At 46.7% G+C, this 14,709-nt stretch overlaps 1 pseudogene; it reads left to right on the top strand.

Moving 5' to 3' along the window:
• Positions 1 to 4,436: 4,436 nt before the first annotated feature.
• Positions 4,437 to 9,353, top strand: LOC120320875 (annotated as a pseudogene).
• The last annotated feature ends 5,356 nt before the right edge of the window (positions 9,354 to 14,709 follow it).

Here is a 14,709-nt window from a genome sequence, read left to right as displayed (position 1 = left end):
CGTATAGAAAGGCCCAGCTGAACGTCGTCGCGGACGCCATGTCGAGAGCGCCGCCCTGACGAGAAGCAGGATAACGGCAAAGTAAGAAGGGCACATCCCTCACCGGGCAGGGAATGAGGATGAAGGCTGTGTGTGCCAACCAGGGAGAGGCAGCGCGTCATGGCCGATAACCACGACATGCCGACGGCAAGACACCTGGGAAGTCGGAAGACGATTGCAAGGGTGGCAGCCAGGTACCACTGGCCACGAATGCACCGGGACGCAAGGAGGTACGTGCGGAACTGGGAGAGTTGTAAGAAATACAAGCCTAACCAGCTGCAAGCAGCCGAAAAAAGGCAGACCCAGGTGCCAAAAGAACCATGGGCCACCGTGTGTGCAGATTTCATGGGCCCCTTGCCGAGGTCGAAGCACGGAAATTCGATGCTGCTGGTCCTGGTGGACAGGTTCTTCAAATGGACCGAGATCGTCCCGAAGCGTAGGACAACCACCGAGTCGCTATGAAAAGCTGTGCGAGAGCGAATAGTGGCCAGATACGGGGTGAAAAAAGTCATGATAACGGACAACGGAGTCCAATTTACGAGCAGGGCGATCAAGAGGTTTTTGGAGGAGCTGGTTGTGCGACACCAGCTCATGGCACCATATACTCCACAAGAAACCCCGACAGAAAGGGCCAAAACAATGATCGCGCAGTTCACAGGGGCCGATCAGAGGACATGGGACGAGAACTGGCCAGCTGTCAGTGGACACAAGTGTGACGGAGACCACCGGTTACTCGCCAGCAATTATCACGCAGGAAAGGAAACCAAGGGAACGGGCAGCGCGGAAACACAGTATGGCCCAAGGAGCACCACCTGTCGAAAGCAGCCGAGGGCTTCGCGACGAAATTGGCACAAAGGTTCGACGGACCGTCCAGAATAAAGAAATTCACGTCACCACTGATTTGTATATTGGTGCACGCGACAAGCACGAAGACGAAAACGGCTCATATTAGCGACTTGAAGCCGGAAAGCGCGACGGCGACGACAGCTAGAGTCTTTTAAAATCGAGTCGGCAGAATGACAAAACGCGCAGCTATTACCAACCGTGAGGTGCGGGAGACCGGCACTGGGGAACAGCCCGGAGTAGGAATTCCGATTCCTATCTCCAGCTTCTGGCGTCACCCCTGGTGTTCCGATCCCCATCCCCGGTTAATGAGGATCCGGGGAAGGTGCCCGACGTGGATCTGTCGGAGGACGAGATGGTGGCCGAGGGGCAGCTCGAATGCGTCACCCTCTCATCAGAGAGTGAGGAGGACGACAGGGATGAGACGGCCACCCCGGAGGTGTCCTCGGACGAGGACACGACTACAAGACTAATAAAACAATGAAAAAATATCAAAAAAAATTTAAGATGTGGGCGTGGCAGTTTTTGGCGGTTTGTGAGCGTTAGAGAGGGTGTCGCAAAATGAATCGACAAACTTACGTTCTGTCTATGTCTCCGGAGTCTGCATGCTGAATCTCACTTTTCTAGCTTTTATAGTTTCTAAGATCTCGACGTTTATGCGGACGAACAGACAGACGGACGAACGGATAGACGGAGGGATGGAGATGAAGTAGACACACATATCGGGTACCCACATTTTAGCACTTTGTTGCAATGCGTAAATAAACAGTCCAGCCCAAGTGCAAGCGTAACGTGAGCATACACTTGAAGGCTCAGAATTACCCTGAAACATAATCATGTGCGTTGTGAATGGTGTCATTTACAACTTAACTTCTACAATGGGATCGTAGAACTATCCTATGTGAGGAGTCTTAAACTCCCCACAAATCCTGGTGCAGGAAGCGAAGACGGCTGCAATGCGAGAGGAGTCAAGGGCGGTCAAGTCAAACGGTAAATATTGAACCTTGGACTCCAGAAAAGCAAAGAGACCTGCTTGCCAATCAAGGTGTTCAATCTTGATTGCCGAGCCGAGCTGAGCTGAGATGTCCACGGGACTCAACATTTTTAAAGACATCAGTGGCCACGAGGAACAGGACGAAGGACACCTGAGATCGGCAGCCATCATGGCTAGGCTGGCCGACAGCCCTGAGGAGTGAAAAATGGGGTGAGCCGGGCCTCCCGCCGACCCCCTGGTGAGGAGTCGAACATGTGTGTGTAGGGAAACTAGTCGCAAATAAATTCTAGGAGTTAAACTATAAATAAAGGACAGATTGTAAATTTATGAGACCAAAGCCGGACAATTTCAATCCTGCATTCCAATCGAGCCCCGTTCGGGAGCGGCGGCGCGCATCGCAGCCGTTTTCCGAACGAGACCTCCTATTCCCTTCGAGCCCCGTTCGGGAGCGGCCCCGTGCATCGCAGCCGTTTTCCCAGAGGAGACTCCTTTTCCACCCTTGCGAACCCCGTGCGGGTGCGGCCCCGCGCATCGCAGCCGTTCTCCCGAACTGCATTTTTATTACTGCATCTCTATTGATACATTTATAAGACTTATCAAACCTGTAGCGAAATTCGTCTATTTGTATCGCTATTTCGCTCTATTCCGTTCTTGTCGTAAAAAAAAAAGTTTTTATAAAGCTTTCTTCTAATCTATTTTTTTTTTTTAATCTGGTCTAAAGGATTTGCGCTATTCATATAACGTTTTTTGATGATTTTTTTATGCTTAAATTATCACTATTGTAATGATCAGCAATAAGATCCACAACGCATTTATATAGTCTGTGTGATTTATAATTTTTACGTTATCAACTACGTTGGCAGTATTGTCTTTTGCCTCACTAGAATCGCTTAACCATCCCATTTATAAGCTTATATTCAATGAAACGTTTTTTGAAGGAAAAAGTGAGATTTTCTATTTATGAGTTTTTCTCATTATTATTATTGTGTAAGTTACGGGGTCTGGACTGTCACCCGCTCTCCGCTACCTCTCACGCTCTCTCGCTCTTCACCACAGAGTCTCCAAGGAATCTCCGCTGCGCTTGGGAGAGCCTAGCTAATTAGAATAAGAGTCAGGGTTAAAACTATTACTATCGAATAAAACATACGCCCGGTCGCGCCCGCGCAGTTTAGAAAAGTCAAGTGTTCGCCCTTTCGAGTGTTTTCTATTTCAGCCGATTTGGAAAATTCCAGGACAGCGACACACCCAACATTTTGGTCCTTCGAGCCGGATCACCTGGATTTTCAAGTTTGTCCACCAGCGAACAAATTACAAGATAAGTACGAAAGTTCCATTCCTGTTTATTGCCGGTCTGTAGCAAAAGGTTCGAAAATCCAATTTCGTTCAATTTGCTGTAAGATTTATTGTCAAATCTAACGGATTTCTCCGACAAAAGGCAATTAAAGAAAAGTACTTATTCATTCCTACGGGCGCCGCCATATTACCCACCGTTTACCCTCATTCGTCCTTTCACCCTCATTCGTTAAAATTTCTAAGTCCAAATTTCCGAATATATTTAAATATTCATCCAATCCGAAAAGTGCAATTTCTAAGTCCAAAGCTCTGCCAAAAGTGGCAAAAATTCTGTTCTCGTTTCGCAACACATTTTTGCTTTAACTCCGCAGTCCACCTAATACAATTTGTTTTGCTATCGAAGTATACAATAACGAAACAAACAACTCATACCCTCTGGCCATTACAAATAAAATATTAATTAAACATTTACCCGCCAGTTCCATATATTACATATATTACATCAACATATATTACATCAACATTTATTACATCAACATAAATTACATCAACATATACTACATCCATATACATTGCATATATTACATCTACATATATCACATATATTACATCCACATATATCACATATACATTACATATATTACATCCACATATATTACCGACATACATTGCGCATATTATCTGCATTCCTTTTAAACATATACCAAAGTGTAAATTGTTTTCCGTCGGCAATCCAAACCACAAATAAAATTTATTCCAAGTGCCGACGCGGAAAAGGCGTTTTGTTTTCCATCAATTTTTTCCATAAATTTCCAAATCAATTCCCGAGCAATAAATTAAAAGCGGTTTATTTCTTTTTTTTAACAAATAAATTTTTCAATATTTATTAAATTATTTTTTAAATTTTCAAAAAATTTTAAACAACTACAAGACAATAATTTTTTCGTCCATAAATAATTGCTGTATTGCTTGGATATTAATTTGTGTTTGTTTTAAAAGTACTTACAACGCGGAGAAAAGATTCCAATATTCATTTTCTCCGCTTCCAGTTGTAAACAAAAAAATAAAATTTTCTACGTTCTAATAAACATTTTTTTTTCACCATGTTCCACTTCCAAGTGTTCCAACCGTAAATCAGGTGGACCTAATTACCATAAATCACAGCTCATTTATACAATTCGCTGTTCACTCCGAATCACCTGTCCAATTAGTCGAAACTACGGCGTTTCCACTTCGTAATATTTTCACCACTTTCTCACCCATTACATCCTATACGGTCTTTTTGCGCTGCTTTATACCGTTCACGGCGGCAAGCTTAAATTTATTAAGTGCAGTCTAATGAATCTGTCCACATTTTCAAAAGTGTGACCGTGCTCCAAAACCGCTTCCCTTTCATTTCGCATTTCTTCGATTATGCCCATCGGGGACGATAAGAAGAAATTGTCCGATGACAAACCCAGGTCTATTTTTTCAACACAAGTGCCCAATAGTCCAAGAATCCCAAGCATTTCGGTGAAAACGCCTGCGCAGATTTCCGACGACTGTGCTACTCCGTCGCGACCAAGTCCGAACCCTATGGGACAAGGTTGAAAAGGAATTCGACATCTGCTTAGAGTGCCTTGTGTCAGCAGGCGAAGCGGCAGCAGGCAACATGCCTATTCTCAGGGCTAAATACAGATATTGCTATTCAGTCTATGAAAGGTGTGTTGCCCAGCTCGTTGATAAAATCGAGCAGGGCACGTCTCAGTCCATCCCAGCCGCGAACGCTGCGCCCCAGGCCTACATTTCCGCGGCTGTCGGTTGCCTCCATGCGATACAGAAGTTTTCGCACGCGACTATCTTCGCTGGCCGACTTTCCGGGATCTTTTCACAGCCATTTATATCAATAATCCACGGCTGACTCCGGTTGAAAAGTTATTCCATTTAAATGCCAAAACAAGTGGCGACGCGCATGCCATCGTTTCGATTTCGCCTCTCACCAACGAGGGTTTCCGCTCTGCGTGGGAAATCCTAATAGAGCGTTTCAAAAATAAACGATTGTTGGTAAACAGTCAATTAAAAATACTGTTTAATGTGCAGTCGATACCACAGGAATCTGGGGCGTCCTTGAAGGTACTACAAAGTAGTGTTCAAGGTTGCTTGACTGCCTTAGAAATGTCAGGCATCAACACTGAGAACTGGGACTGCCTGCTGGTATATCTGTGTTCATCCAAGCTCCCGAAGACAACTCTCTCCTTATGGGAGCAGTCACTCCATAAGAAAGCCGACATCCCGACATGGGCAGAGCTGAACACCTTCCTCACAGAACGTCATCGAACCCTAGAGGCCATCGATGATGTGAGACCGTCCGTACCAAGTCAGTCGCACTCCAAAGCGATGAACTCAAGTGGGCCCTCTAGAGAACTAAATTACTATGAGACGAAAGTGGCTCCAAAATCGAAAAGTTGCGACTTGTGCAACAATTAAAACCATCCTGTCCGTGTATGTCCGCGTTTTCTTCAAATGTCGGTTGACGATCGGTCAGCCTACATTAAACGGAAGCAGTTATGCTTAAACTGCTTTGCAAAGGGATATCAGCTTCGTGAGTGCAAAAGCACGCACAATTGTTTTACTTGCCGTGGCCGGCATCACACGTTGTTGCACCGAAACAACCCCTTTTCTAATTAGATTGTCATTCCAGGTGGTTCAAGCCCAAGTCTCAGGATTAAACCAAACAGTAACAGCTCAGTCCAATAAGCTCTGCAGTTTCACCATCCGATCTCCGACTAGGCCCGCGTTGCAGTTGGAGACGACGGCCTATGTCCTCCCTCAACTAGCCGGAAATCTGCCTTCCAACCAAATTTCGCAAAATCGGGATCTTCCCGATTTTCCACTGGCGGATCCAAAATTCTATGAGAGCGCACAAATAGATGTCCTAATCGGAGTCAACATTCTGCCTTCGGTGCTTCTGAGTGGAGCAAAAACCAACATCTTTGGCTCTCTCTCGGTGGGTATAAACTGGGCCAGTGTCAGCCTCAGCACAAAGCAGAATTTCCATCTTTTCAACGCAGATCTCCCACGCGTACGATAATTCACTGGACAAACTACTCACAAACTTTTGGGACGTGGAGAATATACCAACAATGTTGGTAAAAGAATCCGATTCCATGTGCGAGAAGAATTTCCTTCAAACGACCACGAGAAACGGGTGCGGCAAATATGTCGTTACTCTGCCTTTTGGCGACCCAGAACATATCGGTTCCGGGCTAGGGCATTCTAGGTCTTTCGCGTTGGATCAGTTTTTATGAAATGAGCAGCGTCTAAAAAGAGATGAGGCTTTAAAAGCGAGATACGATTCGGTGATCAAGGAATATCTCGACTTAAAGCACATGCGACAAGTTCTTCCTACCCATGATTGCAACGCCTATTATATGCCACATCACACCGTCTTAAAACCGGAGAGCGTAACTACTAAACTCCGTGTAGTATTCAATGCCTCCAGCCCTTCATCGAATGGTACCAGTTTAAATGATATTCTTCATGCTGGCCCTGTCTTACAGTCCGACTTGACCATTCAAATTCTGAAGTGGAGCTATTTCCGATACGTGTTCAGCGCCGATATCGAAAAAATGTATCGGCAGATCTGGGTAGATCCGAAGCACACTCCATTCCAACGAATACTTTTCCGTAAAAATAGAGGGGAAATCAGAGATTTCGAATAGAAAACATTACCCTTTGGAGTCAATTGCGCGCCTTTCCTGGCCATCCGAGTACTGCAGCAGCTAGCAGCTGACGTAGAACTCAGCCATCCAAAATCAATAGCAATATCATTCGAAATTTCATGTATGTGGAGGATGTTCTAGCCGGAGCGGACTACACGGAAGAAGCTCAGCTCATGGTGCAAGAGCTACGAGACACTCTGAATTCCGTAGGATTTCCATTGAGGAAATGGACGTCCAACCAAAAGGAAGTTCTAGCGGCCATTCAGAGCAACCATCTATTAAATACTGATTTTCTCAAGATCGATGCAGAAAGCACTGCCAAAGCCCTCGGTATTCGCTGGAAGGCAACCTCCGACGAATTCTTCTTCGTTCCGCCAGAGTTGGCTATTGAAACGTCCCTGCAGGCTGGATAGCGCCATTTATCGTTCGAGCTAAAATTTTCATGCAGTAGATTTGGCTACAGGAACTTGGGTGGGACGAAAACTTTCCAAACGAGCTCTTTCAGCGATGGCTTAATTTTCTCCGAAGTTATTAGTTTTTAGATGTGGGCAACACCATTATGGTGCAACTCCTAACCGCGAAAACCATGGTAGCACCAGTCACAACGGTTTTGCTCCCAAGACCGGAGCTGTGCGGAGCGCTATTGCTTTCCGAAATTGCTGCAGCCATCATTCCGCAGATGCCTACGATCAACTCCGAACTTTACTGCTGGACGGACTCCACGATAGTGCTTGCATGGTTAAGCAAGCCAGCGTGCCAGTGGACCACATTTGAAGCCAATAGGGTGACGAAGATCACCCAGGTCACAAAAACAGAGAATTGGTCTCATGTTCAATCTGAGCATAATCCAGCAGACCTGGAAAGTAGAGGAGTTTCCCTCCAAGATCTAGCCGATAGCCAGTTATGGTGGCACGGACCGACTTGGTTGACAAATCCACGCAACCAATGGCCAACTCAGGTCGACAACGCTCCGGTGACCGACCTGAAGAAGCGTGCTCTAAAAGTCCATCTCGCAAAAGCTCCTTCTGAAGAGTTGTTGGCACGTTTCTCCTAGCTTGAGAAAGCTCTACGGGTCCTTGCTTATGTTCATCGCTTCATTCAGCGGTGCAGGAAGCAGACATCTCCATCTAAAATGCATTTGCTGGCCACTGAAATCGCCGCCGCCGAGCGGTTCCTAATTTCGAACACTCAGCGCAGAGGATTCCCTGTGGAATATCACTGCCTTAGTGAAAAGCATCCAGTGCCAAGTTCAAGTGCCATCCTAAGCATGAACCCGTTTCTAGATCCGCAAGGACTGATCAGGACGTGCGGCCGTGTGGCGGCTTCCGAAAGCCTTCAATACAATGAACGGCATCCAGTGATTCTTCCCTATAACTGCCTGCTTTCTCGCCTCCTTGCGAATTTTACTCATCGCATAACCCTTCATGGTGGTAACCAGTTAATGGTGCGCCTCATCCGGTCGAAATACTGGATTCTGAGAATTAAGAACCTGATGAAAGCAGTAGTAAATTCGTGCAAAGTATGTGTGATCCACAAAAAGCGGTTGCAAAGCCAACTGATGGGTGTCCTGCCCAAAGAAAGAGCATCGTTCTCCCGACCATTAACGTATACTGGCATGGATTACGACGGTCCGTTCGATATAAAGAACTATACGGTAAGAGCTTGTCTTATTACAAAGGGGTATGTGTTAGTTTTTGTTTGTTTCTCCACCAAGGCCATCCATTTAGAGCCTACATCTGACTTAACGACCGAAAAGTTTCTTGCCCCTTTCGCTCGTTTTGTATCCAGAAGAGGGTGTCCACGTCAAGTACAGTCAGACAATGGCAAAACCTTTGTTGGCGCTGCCACCCTGCTTTCCCGCGATTTCCTTCAAGCCGCAAAAGAGTCGGTGACGAATGCCTATAGTCATCAAGAGATGCAATGGCCGTCATCAAGAACGAAAACTTACCCTCTAATGAGTGGCGGCTCGGCCGAATTGAGTCTGTCTTCCCAGGAGCCGACGGCAACATCCGTTTAGTAAATATCCGTACTGCACGTGGAGTTGTTAAACGTCCAGTGGTGCTTTTGCCGACGGAGTCTTCCGAATCTCCACAATAATAGGCGCTCCTCTCGTTCTTAGTTGTAGTTCACTAGCACTTATCATCTATTATTTTTCATTTCGTTTTCGATCCCCTTTCGACATTCAATTACCCGCAGCATGGCCCCTCGTCAACAAAACGCACGCAGTGCTCGTGCCTTGGAGAGCTGTCGTACCTGAGGTACTCAATCCTACCGGTTTGAGCGACACAGTGGTGTCCAAGTTCCGGGACATCATGCTGGCTGATGACCAGTTCCATCAGCCTGCTACCGTCTCCATGGTCTTGGGAGCAGATGTTTATCCAAAGGTCATCCAATCCGGATTCCTGACCTTCGACGAGGGAATGCCGATCGCCCAGAAAACTGTTTTTGGGTGGATCGTGTCCGGTGCCTGCAGCCTGCCGTAGGATGGCTATGTTGCAACCCCAGTGATTGCAAGGGGGGCGGAATGTCCAAGTTACGGGGTTTGGACTGTCACCCGCTCTCCGCTCCCTCTTACGCTCTCTCGCTTTTCACCACAGAGTCTCCAAGGAGTCTCAGCTGCGCTTGGGAGAGCCCAGCTAATTAGAATAAGGGTCAGTGTATTAAAAAATATTACTAACGAATAAAACATACGCCCGGTCGCGCCCGCGCAACTAAGAAAAGACAAGTGTTCGCCCTTTCGAGTGTTTTCTATTTCAGCCGATTTGGAAAATTCCAGGACAGCAACCCCCATCACACCCAACAATTATATTATTTTCTTCCTCTATAAAATCAAAAATGTTTACATTTAATGAAGATACGAATTTTTATATTATGTAATTACAAAATAAAATTTGCAGACGTGAAAATATTAGTTGTTAATAAATTTGGTTGGCTTACATATTTGTTTACAATAAAAAATGTCCAACCGCATTGTTAGTAAAAAGCCTAACAGATATTAGTGTTTTTCAAGCAGCGGTTTGCCGCCTAGGCTTGGATTTAGAAATTAAAATTAAGGTCGTTTATTGGATCTATGTTTTGTTACAAGTCCTGAAAGTGTGTTTCTGACTAGAGTAGCACCTCTTAGTCAACCAGAAGATCCATACCATCCAACTTTCGAGGTGACAATCGACACAGGTACCGTAATAAAAGAGAGGCCAGATAAGTCAACCAAACGAATTCATTGTTTTCGTAAGGCAAACTTTCGGAGGCTAAATCTTTTTATATCTGGCTTTAATTGGTCCGATCTATATTCTTTCAGCATAATGGCCGATGCCATAGATATTTTTTATACTGCAATTAAATCATTTTTCAACTCTTGTGTTCCGATGTTCTATCCGTCTACCTCTAACAAACCTCCTTGGTTTAATAAAGAGTTGACACATCTAAGAAATGTTAAGTCCAGACTTTATATAAAATTTAATAACACCGGTTCTCAATCTATATTTTCTAAATATGTAAGTGCTCGGTTAAATTTTACCGTGCTAAACGCTCAGTGTTATTAGAATTATTTAAACCGTTGTAAGTTCCAGTTCGCACAGGATCCCAAACAGTTTTATAATTTCGTTAACACTAAGCGCAAAACAACCAGTTACCCTTCCTCGCTATTTTTTGAAAATACTTCGATAACATCGGATCAGGCAATAGCCGATCTATTTGCCAATTTTTTTCAAACCACATATTCTACGTTACCTCATTCTGAACGGCCTTACTCTTACGCGGTATCAAAGTCAAATTTAATATTCTGTCCCACTTTAAACGAAAGCTCACTGCTTTATGATCTTCAGCGAGTTAAGCCTGTCTATTCGCCAGGTCCCGACGGAATTCCTGGCTGTGTCCTTAGATTCTGTGCGGAAGCCTTGTGCAAGCCTCTACTAAAACTGTTTAACTTATCTCTGGAATCTTCACAGTTCCCCATATATGGAAGGAGTCCTTGGTGATTCCTCTCCATAAAACAGTAGCAAATCGGATGCAAGCAATTACAGAGGAATCTCCAAATTGTCTGCTATCCCTAAGCTTTGCAGCACCTTTGTAGGTCAATTATATCACCATGTCAGCATGGGTTCATGAAACGCAGATCAACAACTACTAACCTTCTGGAGCTAACCTCCTTCGTAGTACAGGGCTTCTAAAATAATCTTCAAACAGATGTAATTTATACGGATTTTAAAGCATTCGACTCTGTTAATCATTCACTTTTAATAAAATTTTAAATGTTGATCTCCTAAATTGGATTCTAAGTTATCTGAATGGCAGGACGCAACGGGTCCTCTTTAAAAATTCTCTTTCTTGTATTCTCCGAGTCACATCCGGCGTCCCACAAGGGATCCACCTAGGTCCGCTCCTTTTTACCTTATTTAATAACGACCTTCCCTTAATAATAAATCATTCGCGTGTACTAATGTACGCTGATGATGTAAAATTATGCTTGCAATATAAGGACTTTTCTCGCCATTTGGACTTACAATCCGATCTAGATCGCTTTCAAACTTGGTGCCGTGATAACGTATTAAACTTAAATGGCTCTAAGTGTAAAGTTATGACCTTTTCTCGTGCCAACTCAATGCACGCAACTTACACTTTAAGTGGGCACTCTTTAACACATGTTGATGATCTTGGTGTACTTCTGGACCCTAAACATATTTCGTCTATTGTCAATAAGGCCAGAGGTGTGCTTGGTTTTATAAAACGGTGATCAAAGGAATTTGATGGTCCTTACATGACCAAAACCTTATTTATTTCTCTAGTCCGTCCGATCCTCGAGTATGGATCACCTGTTTGGAGTCCACAATATGAAGTTTACTCGGACCGCATCGAATCGGTTCAAAAGAACTTCTTACTTTTTGCCTTACGGCGCCTTAATTGGGATGCAAACCTTAGATTACCTCCCTATTCAAGTAGATTAATATTAATTAACTTACCCTCCTTAGCTAACCGTAGAACGATGCCTGGAACAATCTTTATTTTTAACCTTATTCGTGGTGAAGTGGATAGTCCCGACCTGGTTAGTCGGCTAAACTTCACTGTTCCGAGCACATTTACTAGAAATTATGTACCTCTAATTTTAAATCATTGTAGATCTAATTATGAGTTGCATGATCCCTACAGAGTATTATGTTCTGACTATAATAGATTGTATCCTATTATCTCTAACTCTGACTCTTAAATACTGCCGATTAATACTAACATACTTAACGAACTCTTAGATCTTACTACTATATACATTTTGTCGTCCTTTACTGTCTTCTATATCGCGTCTATCTTCCCGCGATTCGAGCCGTACGATACACGGCAGCGCCCCTCGGTCGGTTGGGCGGGAGGTTTGGCCGTGGGACTCGCGCGTAAACAAAAAAAAAAAAAAAACAAAAAAAAAAAAAGGCAAATTGGGTTATTGGCATTTATTTATGCAGCCCGTTTGCGTTGTTTCGCACCTTGCGAAAGCTTGTTTTCAATGTCTTCCAGACGCTCTTTGTAGCGTTGCCGGCACGTCTCGTCTCTGGCCAACTGGGTAATTTCCTTGACCAGTCGGGGTTGTCGTAGTAGCTTTACCCATTTTCCTATTGGGCTAGGCTATTGTGAGTGGCCGTGACGTCCTGTCACGGTCGCCATATAATGTTCGAAAGGATTCCAAAGAAGGTTCGGTGTTGTAGAGTCAGAGCCTCTGCTCAGTTAGAGTTACTTTATTCGAATGTTTCTTGAGCGCTCATCTTTCGCTGAGCTGACCCGTACACACAGTACTTATTCTATATACATATAGTTCCATATACATATTCATAAGCATGCAGAAGGCATGCATATACATATATATGTATGCAGAAGGCATGCATATTTTATGTATGGCCTGACCACATGAGCTGCAAAGTGCAAGCTCAGCATTCCCACGCTCCGCGATCAGCTTGTGTATAAGCGTTAGATCGTACTACTTGAGCGCTGGAATACTTGTGTTATTGTTGGTGGTCTTTTGGGTACTTGAACGTTATGTTTATTATGCCAAGTGTCACAATGTTTTGAAGCTAAGCCTCGGACCGACCCCCTGGTGGGGAAACGAACGAGTGCGCGTAGGGAAACTAGTCGCAAATTAATTCTAGGAGCATTAAACTATAAATAAAGGACAGATTGTGAATTTATGAGACCGTTCAGGAGCGCCTCCGCGCATCGCAGCCGTTTTCCGGACGAGACTTCCTTTTACCCTTCGAGCCCGGTTCGGGAACGGCCCCGCGCATCGCTGCCGTTTTCCGGACGAGACTTCCTTTTTCCCTTTGAGCCCCGTTCGAGAGCGGCCCCGCGCATCGCAGCCGTTTTCCGGACGAGACTTCCTCTCCCCCTTTGAGCCCCGTTCGAGAGCGGCCCCGCGCATCGCTGCCGTTTCCCGGACGAGATTTCCTTTATCCCCCCTCGAGCCCCGTTCAGGAGCGCCTCCGCGCATCGCAGCCGTTTTCCGGACGAGACTTCCTTTTACCCTTCGAGCCCGGTTAGGGAACGGCCCCCCGCATCGCAGCCGTTTTCCGGACGAGACTTCCTCTTCCCCTTTGAGCCCCGTTCGAGAGCGGCCCCGCGCATCGCTGGCGTTTCCCGGACGAGATTTCCTTTATCCCCCCTCGAGCCCCGTTCGGGAGCGGCCCCGCGCATCGCAGCCGTTTTCCGGACGAGACTTCCTTTTCCTCTTCGAGCCCCGTTCGAGAGCGGCCCGCGCATCGCAGTCGTTTTCCGGACGAGACCCTTTTCCCCCCTTGCGAACCCCGTGCGGGAGCGGCACCGCGCATCGCTGCCGCTTTCCGGACGAGACTTCCTTTTACCCATCGAGCCCGGTTCGGGAGCGGCCCCGCGCATCGCTGCCGTTTTCCGGACGAGATTTCCTTTTCCCCCCCCTCGAGCCCCTTTCGGGAGCAGCCCCGCGCATCGCAGCCGTTTTGCGGACGAGACTTCATTTTCCCCTTCGAGCCCCGTTCGAGAGCGACCCGCGCATCCCGTTTTCCGGACGAGACCCTATCCCCCCTTGCGAACCCCGTGCGGGAGCGGCACCGCGCATCGCAGCCGTTTTCCGGACGAGACTTCCTTTTCCTCTTCGAGCCCCGTTCGAGAGCGGCCCGCGCATCGCAGTCGTTTTCCGGACGAGACCCTTTTCCCCCCTTGCGAACCCCGTGCGGGAGCGGCACCGCGCATCGCTGCCGCTTTCCGGACGAGACTTCCTTTTACCTATCGAGCCCGGTTCGGGAGCGGCCCCGCGCATCGCTGCAGTTTTCCGGACGAGATTTCCTTTTCCCCCCCCTCGAGCCCCTTTCGGGAGCGGCCCCGCGCATCGCAGCCGTTTTGCGGTCGAGACTTCCTTTTCCCCTTCGAACCCCGTTTGAGAACGGCCCTGCGTATCGCAGCCGTTTTCCGGACGAGACTTCCTTTTCCCCTTCGAACCCCGTTTGAGATCGGCCCCGCGCATCGCAGCCGTTTCCCGGACGAGACTTCCTTTTCCCCTTCGAGCCCCGTTCGAGAGCGGCCCGCGCATCCCAGCCGTTTTCCGGACGAGACCCTTTTCCCCCGTGCGGGAGCGGCACCGCGCATCGCAGCCGTTCTCCTGGGCGAGACTTTCCCCCCTTCGCCCCATTCGGGAAAGGCCCCGCGTACCGCAGCCAATTTTCCTGGGTGGGACAACATCTTCGCCACGCTCCAGCGGCAAACCCCATCTCCTACAATCTTCCCGATCCTTATATTAAAACCTTGGCCAGCAAGCCTTTAGCCCGCCTGTCTCACAAATAAATATTTCTGTGAAGGACCCTGGGCTGGCTGAGTATATCTCCTGGCCCGTGA

The sequence above is a fragment of the Drosophila yakuba genome, chromosome 2L, assembly GCF_016746365.2.
Source record: "Drosophila yakuba strain Tai18E2 chromosome 2L, Prin_Dyak_Tai18E2_2.1, whole genome shotgun sequence".
NCBI classification, from domain to species: Eukaryota; Metazoa; Arthropoda; class Insecta; order Diptera; family Drosophilidae; genus Drosophila; species Drosophila yakuba.
Note: the sequence above shows the minus strand (reverse complement) of the source record. Positions and strands in the feature narration are given on the sequence as shown.